The sequence below is a fragment of the Tiliqua scincoides genome, chromosome 6, assembly GCF_035046505.1.
Source record: "Tiliqua scincoides isolate rTilSci1 chromosome 6, rTilSci1.hap2, whole genome shotgun sequence".
Lineage (NCBI taxonomy): Eukaryota > Metazoa > Chordata > Lepidosauria > Squamata > Scincidae > Tiliqua > Tiliqua scincoides.
In genome coordinates, this window is record NC_089826.1 from 31,316,450 (window position 1) to 31,339,426 (window position 22,977).

Below are 22,977 nucleotides of genomic sequence, written 5' to 3' on the forward strand. Positions count from 1 at the left end.
CTTTCCATGTGGCTGGCAAGCGTGATTGCTCCCCCACATCCCTGCCTCCTCCTTCTCCCTGGGCTTCTCCAGCCAATCATAAGGCAAGAACCCCCCCCTTTGGCTCCTTCTCCTGCTCTCCCTCAGCCAATGAAAATATTAGAATGCCCATCTTTTGTCCAATAATCATCCGTTCCTTCCTTCCTGTCAGAGAAGGGAAAAGAGAGCCCAGTCCCACCCCCACCCCCTGCTCATATTAAGCCTTTCCTGCTTCCTGGCTGGATGCTTGCACCACAAGGTTTCCGTGTGGTGAAAACAGTAAGCAAGCACCCCCAGGCACAGGCAGTCTTGAGTCAGTACGTGTGCAGACAAGTACCGAGTCAGGGGGGCCAAGAATCAAGTCTTTTTCAGAGTCTTCCATGTGCGCGACTCACAAGTCGCTGAGCCACCCAAAATCACACATTTTCGCTACTTGAGTCTGAGTCACTGGCTTGAGTTCCTAACCCTGAGGCACACCAATATGCCATAGCATAGTGGTTGAAAACATGCCCGATCTCGTCTGATCTTGGAAGCTAAGCAGGGTCAGGCCTGGTTAGTACTTGGATGGGAGACTGCCTGGGAATACCGGGTGCTGTAGGCTTATACCATAGTCTTTCGAGATTGAAGGTTGCCAACCAGTGGTTGAAAATGGCTGTCTTAGGGAGAGAAAGGCAGGATAGAAATGGAATAAATAAATAAAATAGAATTGTAAGGTTGCTTGCATGAAGAAGTACAGTGAAGTGAAAACTGCGTACACAGAACATACAAGGTGTTAGCTGAAATCTGCTGCTCAGTTGAAAGAACCTTAAATCAGAAGCCACAATTTAAATTGCAGTGCGCCGTAGCCAGCTGTGGCATGCCTTTCACTTTGCAGACAGGCATATTACAGAGAAATGGTGTAAACATTGCTACTTTCTGCATTAATCCAGTCTTTTGGTACTAGTAGTGACATGAGGCCCATGTTATCTAATCTCTGGCTTTATAGTCGCATGCAAATCAGATGGAAACAAAACCTGAATGTTGCCTCTCTTAGGGCTTTTCTACAGGACCCAATTGCCTTTTCTTTCACTGGAATGACAATAGCTTGAGATTTCAGTTTTGCTGCTGCAGGACAATTGTGCTTCTACCCTGATTTTAAAGTCAGACTTAAAAAATAAAAATAAATGCAGCAACTGCCATTACAACTTCACTGTTTCTAAAAAGCCTATGAAGTAGAGGAGATGAGACCCCATCAGGGATCTTAACACTGGAGCAGTGGCGTAGCTAATGATCATGTAGCCCGGTGCCAAGCTCAAAATGTTGCCCTGGAATTGATGTCACAACTGGAAGTGACATCATGCCCGGGCTTTTTAAAAAGTGAAAATTGGAAGGAAACCACCTCCTCCCCCCAGCAGCTCACCATCCACTTGCTCTGCTGCCTCTCCCCAGTCAGTGGCATAGCTAAGGCATCTATCGGCTCTCCGGGGTCAAAGACGATTTTGTAAACCCTTGCATGATAAAACCAAATTTAATTAAGTAAATAAATAAAAAGTTATTAATTCCATGCTGTATCATAATAACATCTCATTGGCACTCAGAACAATCAGTCTCATAGGTCAGTTTGGAGTTAAGCTAATCCACTTTTTGTTCCATAAGGCAGTTGTGTTTTCATTTTCTGGTTAATTGGCCATAACTTTTGATAGAATAAAAATATTCCAATGCAGTTTGTTTCATTGCATTCTGCATTAAATTACCTTTCCAGTGATGTATAACATGATGATATTATTCATACATACCAAGATTTTCACAATTTTGGTCACTAGTGTCAAGTTCAGCTTGTTGCCCCCCTAAAGTCTGATGCCCGGTGCAACAGCTACCCCTGTTACCAAAAGGGCTGTTTTGTTTAGGGGAATTATTACACTGCCCTTATTGGAACCTTAGGATCGCAGGCTGGATAACAAGACGGCATAATGCAGAGAAATTCCCTTTAGCTTAAAGAGGAGACTGAGAGAAAGACAACTTTTAATAAAAGATTATAGTTTTATTACAAACGCACAAAGGTAAACATAATGCACATGGAGAAATGCTGAATGTATGTTTTTTGGTCTTGGTACTTGAATCCAGTGTACCTAGCTTTCATGGTGGTTGCTGCATGTAAAGAGTATTTGGTGCATCCAAGGAAATTAGAAAAAGGAATGGTTATAGGGAAGGATTTTAGGGGTCCCTGATCTGCCAAACCCAGCTGCTAACTAAAGATGGGGAGAGAAGGGGAGAAAAAGGGGGGGAAGAAGGGAAAAGTTCCAGTCACAAGATAACCTGTCCTGTAGAGCAGTTGGAGGGGTGGGGGAGAGTCCTATGAACAGGACCCTCTGACACCACACAGATGTGTTGGTCCTTGGAGAGAGAGTCAGCGAGCGCATGTGAGAGGAAGCCCTCACTTAAAAGGGGTTCTGACAGTGCTGAGCTGGATGGTAACTTGCTTACTACCACCCAGCAGGGTGCTTGGAATGTGTAAAACATTGAAAGGATAGGATGTCCCTTATCAGCAAAATTCAATGGCTGACTTCCTAGCTGGGGGAACTTCAGCAACCCAAGAATGCAGTTCAAGTTTGCATACAGGACTTAAACTGATTGGATTAGGAGACACTTTTGCCTACAGTTCTTAAACAGTGATTGGGTTAAAACAATACAATGAATACAGTAATGTAGGAGACACTTAAAAAATGATTTAAGATGCCAGACTTCCTCCCATAATTTGTGACCATGGGGAGGTGGTAGTTATGTAACCATGAGCTTGTGACTTGACCAGAGTTTTGGAAATGTGGCCTGTGAGAGAAGTTTGGCCTGCATGATATTTTAGTCCATAGTAACATGACCAGATATAGAGAGAAAATTACAACTAAAAGGAAAAAGGGGGTTTTCATGTAACACCCCCCTGCACCCCCTTAGCTACACCACTGCACTGGAGGATGATGTTATAGCACCCCAAGTTGGGACTTCTACAAGTAGGTAAGGCTGTCCAATATTGATTCTATATCTAGTGTACCACCGAAAATGAACCTTCAGTTTGCTAATATATTATGGTTCTCTTCACTGCTGCATTCTACTTTGCAAGAAACGGTTATATTCTGATTAGCAGGGATGGGTTAGCGGTTGTGACTCCCAAAAGGTTCACAAGCCAATTTTCAGGGATGGTTGTGGAGTAATAAAAAACCAAGTAATAAATCATAGAACCAGAGAATGTTAGAGTTGGAAGGAACTGTGAAGGACCTCTAGTCTACCCGCCTGCTCAATGCAGACAGCTACAGCTTTCCTGACAGCCTCTGCTTGAAAACCTGCAATGAAGGTGCCCTGTACTGCATGAGATGGACTATTTCAGTCCCAAACTACTCTTACAGTTAAGAAATTCTTCCTCATGCCTCACCTGAATCTACTTCCCTCAGTGGCATCACTAGGGGGTGTGGGTGGTGCGGGCTGCACCGGGTGACGCACACTGGGGTGGTGATGTGCATTGGGGGGGTGATGCACTAAAATTGCGATGGTTAGGAGTAACCCCATTGTGTTATATACCGTTGGATGCAGAATTTCCAGCAGCATGCAATGCAAAAAACCAGAGTGAAATATTTCCTTTCTATCAAACGTTATAAAACCGGATAACAAAAAATGCATGGAGCCCTATAGAAAGTTAAATCAAGCTGTATTGTGCGTTTACGCGTGAGTAGAAGACCTTGCCTTAGTCCGCTGGAAAGGGCAGGTGGAGAGATATCCAATGACACCAGAATGGTCCTGATTCAATGAATGTAGCCCTCCAAAAACACCCGAGAACAAGGTCCCTCTCTCCAAGTTGGCGAATGTATTGAGCCCTATGGAAAGCGAAACTAAGCCACATGATCATGTTTACTCTCGAGTAAGCAAACGTACCTTGGCTCCTGGGCAGGTCAGGCGAAGTGAAATGTGAGGCCACCAGAATGGCCCTGATTTGATACAACTGGAGCTCAACAAATGCTCCAGAAGGCAGCCCCCCCCCCCAATAAAAAGAATGAAACAGGCTTGACAGGGTAAGGTGAATCTTTTTCAGTTTTAGGCTGCAATCCTATCCACACTTTCCTGGGAGTAAGCCCCACTGACTATAATGGGACTTATAGTAAAAAGGCATAGGATTGGGCTCTCAGACTTGTAAAGCCAGGTGGGTCCTGATGAGGAATGCATGGCCAGCAACATTAAGGGGAATAATAAAAGCTTCTTCAAATATTTTAGAAGCAGGAAACCCGCCAGAGAAGCGGTTGGCCCTCTGGATGGTGAGGGAGGGAAAGGGGAGATAAAAGGAGACTTAGAGATGGCAGAGAAATGAGTTCTTTGCATCTGTCTTCACCGCAGAAGACCTCCGGCAAATACCACTGCCCGAACAGCCCCTCCTGACCAAGGAATTAAGTCAGATAGAGGTTGAAAGAGAAGATGTTTCAGACCTCATTGATAAATTAAAGAGCAATTAGTCACCAGGCCCGGATGGCATCCACCCAAGAGTTATTAAGGAATTAAAGGATGAAGTTGCTGATCTCTTGACTAAAATATGCAACTTGTCCCTCAAAACGGCCACGGTGCCAGAGGATTGGAGGATAGCAAATGTCACACCGATCTTTAAAAAGGGAAAGAGGGGAGACCCGGGAAACTATAGGTCGGTCAGCCTAACATCTATACCGGATAAGATGGTGGAATGCCTCATCAAAGATAGAATCTCAAAACACATAGATGAACAGGCCTTGCTGAGGGAGAATCAGCATGGCTTCTGTAAGGGTAAGTCTTGCCTCACAAACCTTTTAGAATTCTTTGATAAGGTCAACAGGCATGTGGATGCGGGAGAATTCGTGGACATTATATATCTGGACTTTCAGAAGGCGTTCGACACGGTCCCTCGCCAAAGGCTACTGAAAAACTCCACAGTCAGGGAATTAGAGGGCAGGTCCCCTCCTGGATTGAGACCTGGTTGAAGACCAGGGAACAGAGAGTGGGTGTCAATGGGCAATTTTCACAATGGAGAAAGGTGAAAAGCAGTGTGCCCCAAGGATCTTTTCAACGTCTTCATAAATGACCTGGAGACAGGGTTGAGCAGTGAGGTGGCTAAGTTTGCAGATGACACCAAACTTTTCCAAGTGGTGAAGACCAGAAGTGATTGTGAGAAGCTCCAGAAGGATCTTTCCAAACTGGCAGAATGGGCAGAAAAATGGCAGATGCGTTTCAATGTAAGTAAGTGTAAAGTCATGCACATTGGGGCAAAAAATCAAAACTTCACATATAGGCTGATGGGTTCTGAGCTGTCTGTGACAGATCAGGAGAGAGATCTTGGGGTAGTGGTGGACAGGTCAATGAAAGTGTCGACCCAATGTGCGACAGCAGTAAAGAAGGCCAATTCTATGCTTGTGATCATTAGAAAAGGTATTGAGAACAAAATGGCTAATATTATAATGGCGTTGTACAAATCGATGGTAAGGCCACACCTGGAGTACTGTGTCCAGTTCTGGTCACCACATCTCAAAAAGGACGTAGTGGAAATGGAAAGGTACAAAAGAGAGTGACTAAGATGATTACTGGGCTGGGGCACCTTCCTTATGAGGAAAGGCTAGGGCGTTTGGGCCTCTTCAGCCTAGAAAAGAAGCGCCTGAGGGGGGACATGACTGAGACACACAAAATTATGCATGGGAAGGATAAAGTGGATAGAGATGCACTTTACACTCTCACATAGCACCGGAACAAGGGAACATCCACTAAAATTGAGTGTTGGGAGGGTTAGGACAGACAAAAGAAAGTAGTTCTTTACTCAGCGTGTGGTCAGTCTGTGGAATTCCTTACCGCAGGATGCGGTGATGGCATCTGGCCTGGATGCCTTTAAAAGGGGATTGGACAAGTTTCTAGAGAAAAATCCATTATGGGTTACAAGCCATGATGTGTATGTGCAACCTCCTGATTTTAGAAATGGGCTATATCAGAATGCCAATGCAAGGGAGGGCACCAGGATGCAGGTCTCTTGTTATCTGGTGTGCTCCCTGGGGCATTTGGTGGGCTGCTATGAGATACAGGAAGCTGGACTAGATGGGCCTATGGCCTGATCCAGTGGGGCTGTTCTTATGTATTCATTTATAAAACTGATTTTTTCAGCCTATGAAAATGTGTAAAATATACGATGTTGCTCCCATACCGAAAAGTTTATTTCACTAATTTTTCTAACAGTGATGGCCTGCGGAGAGTTTGACATGGGCTACATGCCTTTAAAATGGTATTCAGTGAACTTTTTCTCTTCCACTCCCCCTGTGGAAGTTGCAGATCCACAGGGATTTTCTGCTTCCTTCTGTGTTAGCCTGCGTGGCAACTTAATGACAAGTTTGTTTCCTCAGCTGTCTGACGGCGTTTATCTGATTCACATTGACCCCTTCATTTTATAATGAGCCAGTTTATTGGCTTGTGCAAATTGGGTTTTCTTAGACAGAAACATAACAGACCTATAAAGAGAACAACCTTTTGATAATTTCTTGTCTGGAACTGGAAAAGCTACAGCACTCACTGTACGCTCTATTGCCAGCTAATAATATTGTTACTGCTTTTGCACACTTCATTGTTGATTTTTTTTTCTTTAAATACCTCATTGTAATGTCTGGGTGAGAAATGTGCTGTTATTCAGTCTGTGGTAGAAATAGTGTTGGGATTTACAAGCAAATTATGTGTGACTATTCTTAAAAAATCCAGACCCTTTGCTTAGAAAGGGAGCTGACCACTTTCATTCTTGTTTAAATACTCTACCTCTCAAGTGCGGCCTCTGCCACGGCTGCTGATTGGAAGTTTTGAGCATTTGCAAACCCCTTGGCAGAAAACAAGAGGTAAACATGTTATACAGATGGTGCTGGTTTTTTCCTTGATGGGACATCAGTCTGCTGCATACTTCGACAAACCTAGGCATGTAAGGCAAAAGAGAGAAAAAAAGAAGTCTTTACTAAACAAGATAGGCAATAGGAAATAATACTGGTCAGGGCTTATTTTTCTGGCGCAGGGCCCCACTCCAACCTGTTGCAACCAACTATAGGTCTGAAGGGACACCCCCATACAGGAGGCCCCATGGAGGAAAAGAACTTTTGCATTTCTGTTTGACTGGGATCTTTGCCAGTGGCTAAGTTCAGTGTGCAGTTTCCAGTAATTTGCTAGTACTACTCTGTGCTTTTGATAGGGCAGGGCAGAAGCATGCAACCCAAAGTAATATTTCCTGATTTCTGTCATTTCTCAAGACGTGAATGAAGGTTGCGGAGGGACTGGAGGAGTCGGAAAACTGGCTTTACCTCCAGAGCCACTGATGTTTTCTTCCCCCTCCTCCTCCCTAGCCCCCAGGCTCTCTTTTCACATCCTGTCTTGTGCCTTTATAAGTCTCATACTTGGAGGCAATTCATGTTGATTATTTCCCTGTGCAAACAATGTGCGCCTGTTCTTATGCAACCAGCAAACAATGTTATTGATTTACTCGTTGGGACAGTTAGGTGCATGAAATGCTATAGACATTCTAACACTTCATTGTCACTGCCACACTTATAATGTACTCTTAACATTGTTTTTTTCCTTACAGCCCCGTTTGCGCATTAATGAGGGCACAAACCTGATTATTGATGCAAAGTCATTCGGAACTAGGCTGTAAACTAGAGTGTATTCAATGACAGGTATTAGTATACAATCCTGGGGTGGTAGAGGTTTCTGTTTAGTAACTTGAGTGGGTCTCTCCCTCTTATTAACCTGCCTAGCAATTTCCCTTGCTGGTCACCTCCTCTCCCTGCTTTTTGCCCCTTGATGCTGCCTTTAACTGGATTACTACTGCAACTGTTTATTGCTCCTTGTATTTTATTAACACTTCATGGGTGAACATATATTACTCAAGTTAACACACATACACAACATTAAAGTGGTAGTGGCAAGCAGTAATAGTGGATGCAATGGCAGGAGCAAAACAATATCTCAATTTCAATTTGTGTTGCGGCACATTGAACATAGAAAGTTACCTTGCACTATGGGATCATTGGTCGATTTAGCTCAGTATTTATATCGGGGTAGGCAACCAACAGATATATATGAACTGCTTAACAAAATGATTAACTACCAAAGATCTACTGTGATGTATGAAGTTTTAAAAATTGGATTTTTCATTATTTGCATACTTTTTTAAAGCAAAGATAAATTATGTTTGAACAGTGGGACCCGGTGCTAAAAAGTGCCAAGTCTAAAGTGTATTATCTCAGATTTCAGACACTGTACCACACATGCCAAAAAGGGTTTAGCACTCACTGGAGGTATGCTCTGTGTGTGTGTGTGTGTGTGTGTGTGTGTGTGTGTGTGTGTGTGAGAGAGAGAGAGAGAGAGAGAGAGAGAGAGAGAGAGTACACACTAAATGGCAGTACACACTAAACCTCAGCTTTCTGGAAGTGTGCTCCAGTGTGCTCCAAAGACTGGGAAAGAACAAAGATAAACATGCTTTGTTATTTGTGCAAACATATAGTTCAGATACTGGAGGAATATGTAAGTTGGGTTGGCTCCATCTAGCATGGAGATGGATGTATAACTTGGTCCTTGCAAGTACACAAGGAACAACATAACCTGTGGAGACCACTGCCTGTAGAGAGGTGATATCTCAGGAGGATTCAGAAATGAATGCAAAGCTCTGCTATGAAATGCCAACACAAACATAACAGCCATAACAACCTCTGCCATTTCTGCTACCTAGCCCAGTCACCAGCTCCATGGGTGTGTGAAAGAGCTGAAGCACACAATCTGTTTGCCTTCTAAGCAAACAGGAAACACTCAGGAGACACTCAGGTATTTCAGTGGTAGGGACCAAGGAGATAATTAAAGAGCAATGCCTGAAATGCACTGCACTCTGCACACACTCAGAGGCAACTCCATTTTATTATTACTTCACACATGCCTGCCACCCAAAACATGTCCCTAATAAACCCTGGTTTAAATTATATGCTAAAACAGTACCCAGAATAAAGTAGCCCACACAGCAATGATAAAAGCAAAACTTTTTTAAAAATCTTTTTCACCCCAGGATCTTCTCAGAAAAACACCATCAGTCCAGAAGCAACACGGAACAACTCATCCCTGTTTCTGGATTGTAGCACACCCCGAAGCAGCAGAAATACACACGGGATAAGGATCTCAGAGCCAACGGGGGGGAGGGGGAAACATTCTTGGATTGCAGCTGACACAAACATTCACCCAAAGAAGCCCTCCACAACCATGTGTGCCACATGGAGAGGGAGAAGCAGGCACAAGTTCTTCCTCTCAAGTGACCAGCTGCCAGTCAATCAGCTGCAGAGGAGGCAGCCACAGTTCTTTGCTGCAAGCTGCCCAAAGGCACATGAGCTACCAATAACTTGCAACCTGCTGGTTGCCTACATACAATTTGCAGGTACGGGTCTTTCCCAGCCTCTTTTGGAGAAATCAGGGATTAAGGTTGCAATCCTAATCTCTTATGCCCATGCTTTCCAGCACTGGCATAGCTATGCCAGTGGGGCATGTATTCTGCATCCTGCAGTTGGGTGTCACTCATGGAGGCCTCCTCAAAGTAAGGGAATGTTTGTTCCCTGACCTCGGAGCTGCATTGCCCTTATGTCAGTGCTGGAAAGCACTGACATAAGGGGTTAGAATTGCACCCTAAATGTGAGAACTTCTTCATGCAAAAACCATGTGCTGTGCCACTCATTCAGCCTCATGCCTAAACCAGCAGCATTTGCTTGACAAATATGGATTAAATGAAGTCTCTTTCAGACATTTATATGACCTTTGTCAGTATCGTGCATGTTCTGTGAAGAATATTATATTTACTGCTTGGACTGCACATTCAAGTGCGGCTTATTATATTGCATTTCGTAGAAGTCTATATCGCTAATAGGAATTTGAAGAGATGCCTTCAACCTGACTGGTGACTATTTTATCTAGCGTGTGAATCATCCTTCAGAGGCTGACTGTACAAGTTGTCAAAACCACAGCCTCCTGTGGTAACAAAACCTCTGGTTCCTTGCCAGGAGCTGTGATGACCCACGTTCCATTCATGAAGGCTGAGCTTATTTTATTCTATGAGATGTAACAGGTAAACAAGAAGGAAAAACCACACACCTGTCCATAATCCAGCCAAAGTTAATTACTTTTAAGTCCTATTGATTTTACTGTGGGAATTGAATTGGGGTTTTGAAGACTCTTAACTAATCATGTCCATCACAACAAAAGTGAACGTTCCAGTGTGATGAAAACACTTCTAATTTTGTGGGGAGGATTTTTAGAAACAGTATGAGCATTGCTGTGCCAGCCGGTTGATAATAAGGGCAATAACAATTCTAATAGAGCTTTACTGAGGGGAGAAAAAACATTTCAAGGATTATTGAACATTTATCTTGTTTGCCCTCACAATAACACCACACAATAACGACCGCCTGCCACTGTTATTTCCATTTTGCAGGTAGGAAATGGAGGCTGAGCAAATGGTGGTTGTGTAACACCATGCAGCTGATTCATTACAGGTACAGGGTGGAGGATGGGTGTGTGTAAAGAGCGAAAGGAAATGAGAGAGGAATAAAAAAGGTTGTTTGAATTAAGGAACAGACTATTGGCACTTATCTCACCTCTCTCATGGTGCCAGTCCAGCCTGAGGACCTACATAAGGAAGGCTTTGATGCTCTCATTTTACAAAAGTCCATAAGCAAGACTAGACTAGTTGGGAAGCTACATTACCTCATATGGCTTGATAGTGCTTCCCTCCAGCTTCAATTTGAATTGCATTCCTTTTTTCCCCCCCCAGAACAGAGAGGCCGTCGCGCAACTGGATGTACAAACAGCAAATAATACTGTTATGTGAGTAGGGTGAGCAATTCAGGAGAAGAGCAACTGCCGTAACTTTAATAACATACAGTTATTTACAGTTTTCCACAGAGCTGCTGTTGCTGTTCCAACTGCTGCCGGGCCTTGGTTCTGAGGTGGAATCTTGGAATTTAAACCAGTCAGGGCTACAGTTTCCAGAGCCTTGGGAGTCAAGTTCACTACACTGCCATGTTTTGGTTGCTCAGCTCTAATTGGCTTTAACACAGTCACTATGAAGTATATCATGAACATGCACCTTCTGTATATATTTGATCTTACCCCTGCTAACTGGGTAAGAAGCACTTTTTCAAGTGGGTGCTCCTCTTTTATTTAGCAGGGGGAGAGTAACTGGCCCTCCTCATCCCAGCAGTGACTTTTCTAGTGGCTCTTTTGTATCTTTTTAGATTGTGAGCCCTTTTGGGACAGGGAGCCATTAGTTATTTGATTTTCTCTGTAAACCGCTTTGTGAGCTTTTTGTTGAAAAGTGGTATATAAATACTGTTAATCATCATCATCATCATCTTATGTACTCTTCCCCAAACTAAGAGAAGATTAGTGGACAAGTTCACTTGGTTTCACTGCTATCTCCCCGTTTCAATTCTGAGCTCACCATACTGCGGCCCTGAGGGAATTGTGCTTTCCATTGAAACCTGGGTATGATTCAGATCTTGAGGTATGGCTGATACAGATTTATAATCAACAACATATGCAAAATGTCCTTGCCGTCCTAGTTCAGAAAACACAGCTACAATGCTTTCCTTTTCAGAAAACATTTCCATTTGGGTTCCTTCATAAACTGTGAATATCTCTCCCCCTACAGTTCCTGCTACTTCTCTAACAGCCCAGCCCTAACCAACTTTTCAGCATTGATGCAGCTGTGGGCACATGCTGCATTCTGTGGTGGGAGGGGAGGGGCAGTCAAGGAGGCCCTCCTCAAGGTAAGGCAGTGGTTCTCGAACTTTTCCAGCTCGAGGCTCCCCTGATCTTTGTAGCCATTGGCCATGGCTCCCCATTACAACACCTCACCTCAGTCACCCCCAAAATGGGGATGAAGGTGTTATAATTATACACTAGAAACCAAAAAACAGCTGCCAGCACTCTGAGGCTGCAATCCTAACCACACTTACCTGAGAGTAAGCCCCAATTGAACAAATTAGGACTTACTTCTGAGTAGACCTGGTTCAGCTTGTGCCCTGCGTTGGTTAGCAGCACACCTGGAGGGTTTTGGAAAGGGAGGGGGGAAGTTATGAATTTGGTGGGGGAGGGCAAGACTTTGTTTTGTATGTGTCTGCTAATTGCAAACTGAGACCCAGAGACTGTTTGGCTGCAATCCTAAACTCACTTTCCTGGGAGTAAGTCCCATTGAACACAATAGGACTTACTTCTGAGTAGACTAACTAGGATTGTGCCTTTTATCTTAAAATAGCAGCCAACAGAGTACCCCCCCCCCCAAAAAAAGGAGGCAGGAGGAAAAAGGGGGATGGCTGAAAAGAAATGGGGATTTTTATTTTTAATCAATTTTTGGAGACAAAGCCACCAAGAGTGTTTTTTTCTTTTGGAAGGAGGAGGAAAAAAGAGAAAGGTGAGGATCCTTGGTTAACCTGACGCAGACCCCAAGCCTATGTAGGTCTACTCAGAAGGAAGTCCCATTTTAGTCAATGGGACTTACTCTCACCCTAGCTAGGATTGTGCCTTTTATCTTACAATAGCAGCCAACAGAGTACCCCCCCCCCCAAAAAAAAAAGGAGGCAGGAGGAAAAAGGGGGATGGCTGAAAAGAAATTGGTATTTTTATTTTTTAATCAATTTTTGGAGACAAAGCCATCAAGAGTGGCTTTTTTTTTCCTTTTATGAAGGGGGAGGAAAGGTGAAGATCCTTGGTTACCACCATGCAAATTTGAATAAATTTGCATAAGTTTACATAAATGAATATATCATAAATTTGCATAAGTTTGCAAATTTGCATAAGTTTATGCATAAATTTGCATAAGTTTACATAAATGAATATATTAAAGATGAACTTATATGAATGAATGAAGGTCTTGCAATAGCTCAAGGCCTATAAAAGGCCTTACATAAAGCAAGGCAGGACTTTCCTTTGCTGCCTCTGCTGCATCACAGACATGAAACAACAAGCAGTGGAGGGAGCCCTCATCCCACAGCTCACATGAGAGGTCAAACAGTCTCCCTCATGCTGAGAGCAGTTGCATCAGGCCAGTGTGGGCTCCAACAAATCTGCAGAGGGCCAGAGGCTCATTGGAGACTGGGGGCTCCCTAAGGGCCGCATTGAGAAGCCTTGAGGGCCGCATGTGGCCCCAGGGCCGGGGTTTGGGCACCCCTGGTGTAGAAGATAAGTGCTGTCCTTTTGGGTGGATGTAACCATTGGCTGAACCTGCTGAAACATTGTTTATTACATTGTGTATTTCTTTAACATTGCCTGCTTAATGGCAAGTTGAACAGTACTTCACTTGATCAAATGTTTACTCTTTCTCAAATATCTAATCTCTTGGTACGAGAAGTCATTGTCTGGCTTTAAGAACAGCTAGCAGGATGAATATTTTCATCAGGCTATTCAAATAAGTAAATGTCCAGCAGGTTTTTAATTTTCCACAAACCAGGGTGTTGCTTCTGATGGAAATATGCATTTACAGAGCAGAAAGTAAAGAAATCATATTTTAGTCCTTCTCTTGCCAACCTGTTCTGTGCTTGCATACTTTCTAGTTCCATGACTTTATTTCTGAAAGAAACCCTCCTAGCCTTTTTTATAATCATGAAAACAACAGACTGTGGCAAAGAAGAAAATACTTTATTTACAAAGTTAAAATGTTAGTGATGCAAACTTTTTTCCCTTTTCTTTTTTTGTATATAGGTTGGCCCTATATAGATTGTATACCTATGTATATAGGTTGGCCATACCAAAAATGCATAGAAAGCAAACATGTCAGGGAGATGACCTCCACCCTGTTGTTTAGCTTTCAGTATGCAGGGCGATCTTGTATGTTCACAAAAGCTTTCCATCCTATGAGTCTTCACCTGCAGTTTATCTCCTCACAAGTTTTCTCATGTTAGTTAGTTGGACCTTAGTGACTAACTGCAAAATATGAGCTCCTGAGATGAAACTGTTTACTGATGAGATAATAAACAATCTTGTTCTAAGGTGTGAGAAAACCTCAGTCAACATTGATCCCGTTTTCAGAAAGGCAGCTGTCTGATGACTACCTGCAATAAACAGTTGATGTCATGGTCTCATCTGTTATTCAGAATGTCACTTCTGCATAATTATATGGGCACAGACTGTGCCTTCAAAGAGTGGTTATACATTTGTGTTGTGTAGTGTTAATATAGCTCAATTTTACTTCATGATTTGTGCGAGGGCCTAGGCAAGGAGAAAAATTCTCCCACTTTCAACTGCATAGGGAACTTCCCTTGAACAGAGCTCACTGAGATATTAATGTACTGGACAGAAGTTACTGTTCAACTTATGCATATGGCTTGTTCAGAATACATTCACTGTGGGTTTTGTTTTTGGTCAATAGCGACATGAAGCTCAGAATTATTCTTGATGGCTGAACACTTTATAACAGGGCAAAAGATCCTCTTAGGAATGTAAGGTCAACAATTTCCTAAGTGAAGAATTTCCTATGTGCATCAACACACAAGCATTTGATCCCTAATCCTTTAATATGATTTTTATGGACTGATTTCAACAGATATTTGAAAGGAAGTTTTTACAGCAGGAGAACTGCTTGTGGGAAAAACTTAGAAGGTGTGCTCAAAGGTGGCTTGCTAATCTTTTCATGTTGTGATTGCTAAGTGCATTTGTTTAGCATTGTAACTTTTTGTCAGTTGTTGTTGTGGCACTTAAATACCCCGTAGATCCTTTTCGAGAGATAAAATAAATCAGGATTCTTGTCAGAGTGAATGGGATGCGTTGATTGGCCTCAGCTGCCTCATGATGGCGCATGATAGAAGCAATGATGGCTTGGATCAACCCTGTTTCTATCTGAAATAGCTGGTGCATGTTTTTGCTAGTATTTGGACTCATTGTTTCTCCTGATCGCCAGGTGGCTGCAGTGACCAGGGGGTCATTAAGGCTGGCAAAGCAGCTGGGCCATACTTTAAGTAGTCAGACCTAACATTACAGTGGTGATGACTTCAAGATCTGACTACTGTAACATGCTCTATATGGGGCTGCCGTAAAGATTGTTCAGAAATTACAGCTTGTGCAGATTGCAGCAGCTTGTGCAGAGACTGGAGTTTGGTGGTTTGATTATGTCAGGCCACTACTCTGGCAACTGCACTGGCTGCCAGTTCAGTTTTGGGCACAATTCATGGGGCTGGTGTTGACCTTTGAAGTCTCATACAGCTTGGGATCGAGATATTTAACAGCCAAATTGTAACTGGACCTTGCGCTGCAGGAACTCGCATTCTGGCAGCGCAAGACCCATTGCAGTGGCACACACTTCTGGGCTGATGCTGCAAATTGTTAGAAGTGTGGCGCACATGGCTATGGCTGCCGTAGGCTCTACCACTCTCTGTAAAGTGGCAGTAGGGACATGTCCTGGGTGGAAAGGGTAGGGGACGTTTCTACATAGGGAGGGGTTAAGGCAGGGGATGTGGGGGGAGCGCAGTGGGTGAATCACCGGGCTACTGGCATGTGCCAGGATCCTAGCCCCACTCTCCCAGAGTGCCCTGCCCCCTTTCTCTCCTCAAATGTACTCCAGTACATAACTAGCATGAGTCCAAGAAGACCCATAGACCACCAGGAGGCCTACACAGAGTTAAGTAGGCAGGCCTCCTGACTACTCCTCCCCCAAACATTGGTTGCAGAGCACACTCACTCAGTGCAGCTGCATCTTTATCCAAGGATAAAGATAGGCTAGGGATAGGACTGGGCTGTAAAGGACTGTCTTCTTCCATACCAACTGATTCATCCCCTGTGTCAGAGGAGGCCCTGTTGTGTATACCACCACCACTGAGGCCAGGTTAATGGCTGCAAGGAGTGGCGCCTTTAGTGGTGCCTCAGCTTTGGAACTCCTTCCCTTTAGAGTTAAGATAAGCACCATTCCTGCTGGCCTTCTAGTGGGGGCTAAAGATGTTGCTTCTCCACTTGGCATCTCCCCTCCAAGCCTTTCTTGCTGTTTTTAGCTGTCATGTATAAACTGTTAATTGGTTGCCATGTTTAATCATCTGCTGCTGTTTTTTTTACTGCTTTGCTGGTTTTTGATGCATTATCATTTATTGTTTTAATGCCAAACAAACAGGCTGGAGAGGATCCTGGCCCTGTAGAGTAGCGCAAAGTCCTTATGGGACACAGCTGTTAAGTAGAAGAGCTTGGAAATCAGTACAAGCAAAGTAGCAAGAATGGCAACTTCAGTGCTAGAGTGGGAAGGGGTGGTGGTCTGGCCACTGGAATTTTGCAGCCTGCTATAATGATCTGCTGGCACAGGAATCCTTCACCCCAATGAAGGGGGAAATGGGAATAAGAATGGGCGGTTAGTCACCTCTTTCTGGGAATAACATTAGCCTTGGATTTACACTATTTTTATTCTTTGTTCAAGGGAATGAGGACTGTGATTCGACACCGTAATTTAGCAGATCTAAAAGCAGCTCCGGTTTGAGGAAGTAATCAGGGCTTTGGGGCCCGGGATTGAAAGGGTTATCTCTCATCTGACTAAGAGCACACCCTACATTAGCCAGGAGGCACAAAGATAATAATAGCATGGGAGGATGGCAGCCTGCGCTCTGGAACGGTTTATGAGGAGGAAGTCCGTAATTACATATTTCTGGGCAAACATTAACCAAGACTGAAGCACAGTTTTGTAGGAAAACAACTGACTGGAACCGCCAGTAATATAGCTTTTGAGCAGGCTGGAAACATTTGTGTGGCACTAAAAGCAAAGTTAAGAATGTGAGAGGGACAAAACAAACGGCCTGATAACATTTAACAGCCTTTAGATTTTTCGGCTGAAAGTGCCCTGTACCTCCCTCTGCTGCTCATGGCTACTGCAGGCAATGTGGGAGAACTTAATGTACTGTATTGGGGTGTCAGAACAAACCAAAGCAATGCAATTAATACTTGCAATGAGAAGTATGGGTGCGATGGGTCACAATCTAACCCAATTCATCCATGTGGTTTAAGGTTTGTCACCAAATATTGGACCTTATGCGTTAAGGATACAAGGTCACCATGGGCCTTTCTTACATGCTGGATCCACACAGCTGGATTACCTAGTTTGGAACTATTGCTATTTTTGTATGACTTGGTAACATGATATTTGTAGCTGGGACTCAGGGCGCAATCCCAAAGGTGCCCTAGGCTGACGCAAGTCCCTTGCACCGGCCAAAGAGTGTCACAAAAGTGTCATAAGGCACTTCTGTGATGACTCAGGAAGAGGGAGGCTGCCCCAAGCCCTGTGGGCCAGGGCAAAACTGCGCTGGCCAAACCAAGCTAGTGCAGGGCTCTGGGGGGCAGGGGAGGGCAGGCAGTTGGTGGCCCTGTGGGCAGGTGAGTGGGGGATGGGGCTAGGATCTGGCACTTATGCTAGATCCTAACCCCAATTCCAGGCAGCCCAAAACTCCGTTACAAAGCTCCCAGATAGCCAGCCTCCCTGTTACAGCATGGGTTAGGGTTGGGCTCCCTGTCTGATAAACTTGGAGGTAACCATTTTTCAAGCTTCAGCTGTCTAAATATACCCTGAATGTTAATAATATCATTCATTAAATATCTATCATAAATGACAAGCACCCCATTTATTCTGTTTCTTCTCAGCAATGAGCTTCTAGGTCAGTATTGGGCAGAGCAGCACCTCTTACGGACAGACAGCCTGTACCATCACTTGTAACATGCTTCCAGTAACTGCTTTTCTTTTCTTTCTGTCCTATGTGTGTGCATCACGAAAAGGAATCGTGGCTGTTTGGACTAAGGCATCATGAGCCAATAGATGCAGTGTGACAATGGCCGTGGAAGAGAAAAGGTCAGAGGCAAAATGGGTTGGCCTTAAAAGCTCAGTAGTGATCATCAGACCCTCTGTTGAGGAATGTAATCTGGGATCTCATAACGTTGGAGTCTAGGCTATAAACACAAATGGCATGTCTTTCTAATCACATCCTGTATGTCTGACATCTACTTATAGAACAATTTTCATTATTTCTCTGGCTGTTCCCTTCATTCAATTTAGCAGGTGGTTCTATTGAATAAACTTAGTAATCATCAAGTTGTCTGCAGGAAAGTACCTATTTATCTGACTCTAAAAGTCTAACGAAACTCAAAGTTCAGAAATGTAATAGCTTCTCTAAGAGACTCCTATTAGATGGAATATTAGCAGAATATTTTGACTCTCAAATTCAGTATCTTCCTTTCTTCTGATGTGGAACGCAATGTTAGCTTGTCTAAAACAGGAAAAGTCTGATAGAAAAAAATCACATTGATGAGTAGTTGTGATTGTGCCTTCTGTTTCTTTCCTCTACAAATTCATCAGCATCTACACCAACCATCTCTTGCTCTATCTGAACACTGAAGAAAGATGTGATTGTGGGTAATTGTTAGCAAATGCTCTGGTCCTGAGCATTCCATCTGACTTTAATTCTGACAGAAGGCTATACAGAGGTATAATTGCCTCAAGATAGATGGACCATTTAAGCACCCATGACATGGCATCGCTTTAATTAGAGTAAATTGGCAACATTTATAATTAATGGTAGTTTTGAGAGCCGTTAGTTGCAAAAAAATATTTTCATGCACCTCATTTCCTGGTGAGGCTAGGCCCAAGAATTAGTTAAGAGACACAGGATAAAATAATGCAGTCCAGTTAACCCTCTCCCTGTGTTGAATGAGGAACAATTGACTTGAGAGCTGACAGTAGTTAGGCACTACAACAACCAACAGGAAACAGAAAGGGATGAGATAATGACTGTAATTATTTAAAGAACTCCATTAAATTCTAACAGGCCAGGTCACCCGGTGTTGCCACCAAAAGCTGAATATGATTTGGTATTAAGGGAAGAACATTACCATAGCAGCACCTGTAGTGGGACATCAGTTACTCAGCAAATTCTTGCTATTCTGTTGGCCTATTCAGAATCTTAACATTTGCAGAAAATTGTAATACTATTACTACAGTAATATGTAATTATATTATGATTATTATAGTTATATAATCAAGTATGAAAAGGACGTGCACTGATGTATTTGGAGGCAAACAGAATATACAAGAACATACTGAAGGAAAATGGCCCATTTTAAAAGTTGAATATATGCTCAGGATTTCAGTGTATTAAAGTATGCATATAAATATATAGGTCTGCATCAGCAATTACTAGGGAGGCAGCAGGCAGAGTTGCCTCAGTTTTGTTCAAAGAAATTTGTGAAAACAGCAGGGAGCCTGGCTCTCTAAAGCTATTGAGCTGCCTCAGGAGGCTTGTTGCTGAGTTCTCCCTAGCTCTGAGTAGGGGAAGAAGGGGTTATTTCTTTTTATTTTGGGGAGGGGGGAGAGAGAGAATGTATTCATGTGGTTGTGCCTCCCCCGGCCTGGACTTCAGTGCACATCACTGCCCTGTCCACACTCTCGCTCACCCAGTTCCACCACCCTTGATAGTCCTTTGGTTCTCTCAGATGACTCCAGTCTTTCTCCATTGCCCCCATTTATATCTGGAATTGTCTCCCACAACACCTGTGTGATGCTACTTCTTTCCTCAGGTCCATCCTCAAAACCGACCTTTTCCAAGGTGGCTGGACACACTTTCTTAATTCCTATACCCTTCTGGAACGTAGCCTAACATACCCCACATGGTGGTTAGGAGAATAAATTTGGGACAACTCTCCAGAGGTAGGGCAGTTGGGCCCTTGATTGGGGGACTGGAGGGGAGTTGTATCTGAATTGCTTGTGAGTTCAGAGGCCCTTTCTCTATTCCAATTCCCTCTGACTTGGTATAGGTCATACAAAGGAGATTTGTCCAGTTCACTCTTGTCGCCCTTTCCATTTTCATAGCTCTCCTTAGCTCTGTCTAGGAACCAGCTGTCAACATTAGCCATAGGAATCTTCAGTAGTATGCCTTTGCTCCTGAATTCATCCTCTTCCTCTGAGTAAGGAAAGTAGCCCCAAGATGGGGCTACCCAACTCTGCCAGCTATTTAGCTGATGCAGAGTAAAGGAGTCCCAAGTCAGGTCGAGAGGTTCGGCGTAGGGCTGTGAATCTGGCGGAGCTCTGCCGGTCCCTCCCCTGCCATGCCTCTCCCTGCCTCCCCCCTGCCCTGACTTACCTTTCAGCTGCCTGGCGCTTGCCTGGAGCAGTGGGTGGCACTCCACCAGCCACTGACAGGTGCCAGTTCAGCATGAACCCTGAGCCTGCTCCGGTGTTGGGCCTGTGCTTGCAAGTGTGCCTTATGGCACGTTTGTGTCAGTGCACACTGTCAGTGAGCAGGATTGGGTTCTAAGACACTCAAGACATAAACACAATCTGTAAAGCATTATGCCCATTAATGGCGTAATAGTAATATCTCAAAGGCTAAACATTTCAGCTTTAGATTTGGTTTAGTTCACTCTTGTTTTTGTACAGAGAACATGTAATCGTACATGGCAAGTATTATATATACATTGACTGTTTTAGGGTGCAATGTTTCTTGACCATGTGAAATATACCAAATATTAGAAAATATACAAAAATGCGACAAGTTCCATTTAGAGATCCGAGAACAAGGAGTACAGTCCTATGCTGTGTGATTAGCAGAGTACATAACGATTCTGATCAAAGCCTTGGAGTTCAGTTAATGAAGCCTGCAGCATACTCAGCAAAATGGGTTGCTGGACTAGCAGCATTTTGTAAAACACAATGACCAAGTGGTATTGAGCTGACCTATTGCAATAAGTAGCAGGATCTATTGAGTATGCAAGTGGATTATATCATTTGCTTAGGGAATCTCTTAATTATGAGACTAACAGCCCAGTCCTATCCTTTCCCGCCCACCATGGGTACTGCTAATTCAAAAATGGGTGCACTGAATCCAGGAGGAGGGCAGACTGGGGGGCTTTGGGGGGAAAGGGGATTTAAATCCTCTCACCCTTTCATAAGCCTCCCAGTCCACAATGGGTCTTCTTGGACCTGTGATAGTGATTTCACTGCTGCAAGAGAAATGAGAGAAATTGGGTGAAGAGGCTGCTGTCAGAGGGGACAGGATCCAGAGGTCACTATTGCCCCCTTCTGCAGCTTCCCCACCTCCATTCCTACCCTCTCCATGCCCCGTTTTGCCCCTGATGGCCCCCATTCCACCCTAACCAAAGCCTCCTGCCTCCCCTGCCATCTTGTCTTTCTTAGTATAAGAAAAATGATTATCTTTCTAAAACCTATGGGGGGGGGGGTAATTGGTCAATACAGAATTAAACTCTCCTGCTCAGTCCCACCCAGTTGACAGTTATAGACAGTTGGTGATGGTTCTGCAAATAAGCGGGTTCAGATTGGCTGCACAGGTGGAAGGTTCCATGAGAGGAGCATATAAAAAGGAGAGCAAGGTGCAGCACGGGGCACACAGTTGTCTGTGGGAAAGGAAGGAGGCTGACTAGGAGTCTGCAGGGGAAGGGCTTGCAGGGAGAGAACTTTTCTGTCTTGAGGATCTGCTTGAGCTCCAGCCAAGACCCAAAGGTCCATTTGTGGTCCAAGTTACCTACTAGGGACTTCTGTCTGTTGTGTTTACTATTGTTGTGTTAAGCTTAATGCCGCTGTGAGAGTAACTGGGTCTCTCTCCCTGTAGCAGTCATATACTGCAGCACTAACCTGTTAATCACTGTGACAGTTGAGCAGAGCTGTTGAGAGAGGGCAGTTGTTGAAGAACAGTTGAGGAGGAAACTGTGGAGAAAGAGCAGCTGAGGAGAGAAGTTGCTGAAGGTGGAGAAACGGCAGTTGGGGAGAGCAGTGGTGTAGCTTAAGGGGGATGCAGGGGGTAGAAATTGTATGGGGCAACAAACAGCTTGACACTAGTGGCCAAAATTATGAAAACCTTGGTGTGTACAAATAATACCATCATTATGTCATTGGAAATGTAATTTAATGCAGAATGTAATGAAACAACCGCATTGGATTATCTGCATTCTATCAAAAGTTACGGCCAATTAACCAGAATATGAAAGCGCAACTACCTTATGGAACAAAAAGTGGATTTCCTTAATTTGAGACTGATTGTTCTGATAGCCAATGAGATGTTATTATGATACAGCAGGGAACCAATAAGGTGTTAGTATGAGTCAGCTCTCAATTCCTTGTATCATAATACTATTACCCCTGCTAACTGGGTAAAGAGGCACTTTTTCTTATATTTAGCAGGGGGAGAATAATCATATTTAGCAGGGGGAGAATAATTGTCCCTTTTTACCCCAGCAAAATGTCACTAACCAATAAGGGGCACACTTTTTATTTATTTACTTAATTAAATTTGATTTTGTCATAGAGGAGGAGCTACAAAATCTTCTTTGAGTCCAGGTAACAAATAGATGCTTTAGCTATGCCACTGGCTGGGGGGAGGCAGCAGTGCAAGTAGGTGGGGAGCGGCTAGGGGGGAGGAGGCATGTTTCCCCTCCCCCCAATTTTTACTTTTTAAAAACCCAGGCATACTATCACTTCTGGCTGTGACCACTTCCAGGGCATCATTTAGAGCTCAGAGCATGATCATTAGCTACGCCACTGGAGGAGAGTTAAAGTGAACAGATAAAAAGGAAGATTAGTTACCTCCAGAAGAGATTTTAGGAAGATTTAGGGAAGGTAGTTAAGACTGTTGAAACTGGCTGTTCTGTTTAATTTTATTTAATATAAAATAAATTATATTTGTAGTTACATCACTTCTGGTGTCTTGTCCAAGCCCCACATTACATGCCCAAAGCTCCAGCAGTCCAGCAGCACAGTACCAGCCAAAGATATTGGCTAATATTATAATGCCATTGTACAAATCGATGGTAAGGCCACACCTGGAGTATTGTGTCCAGTTCTGGTTGCCACATCTCAAAAAGGATATAGTGGAAATGGAAAAGGTGCCAAAATAGCTACTGGTTACTGGGCTGGGGAATCTCCCTTATGAGGAAAGGCTACAGCGTTTGGGCCTCATCAGTTTA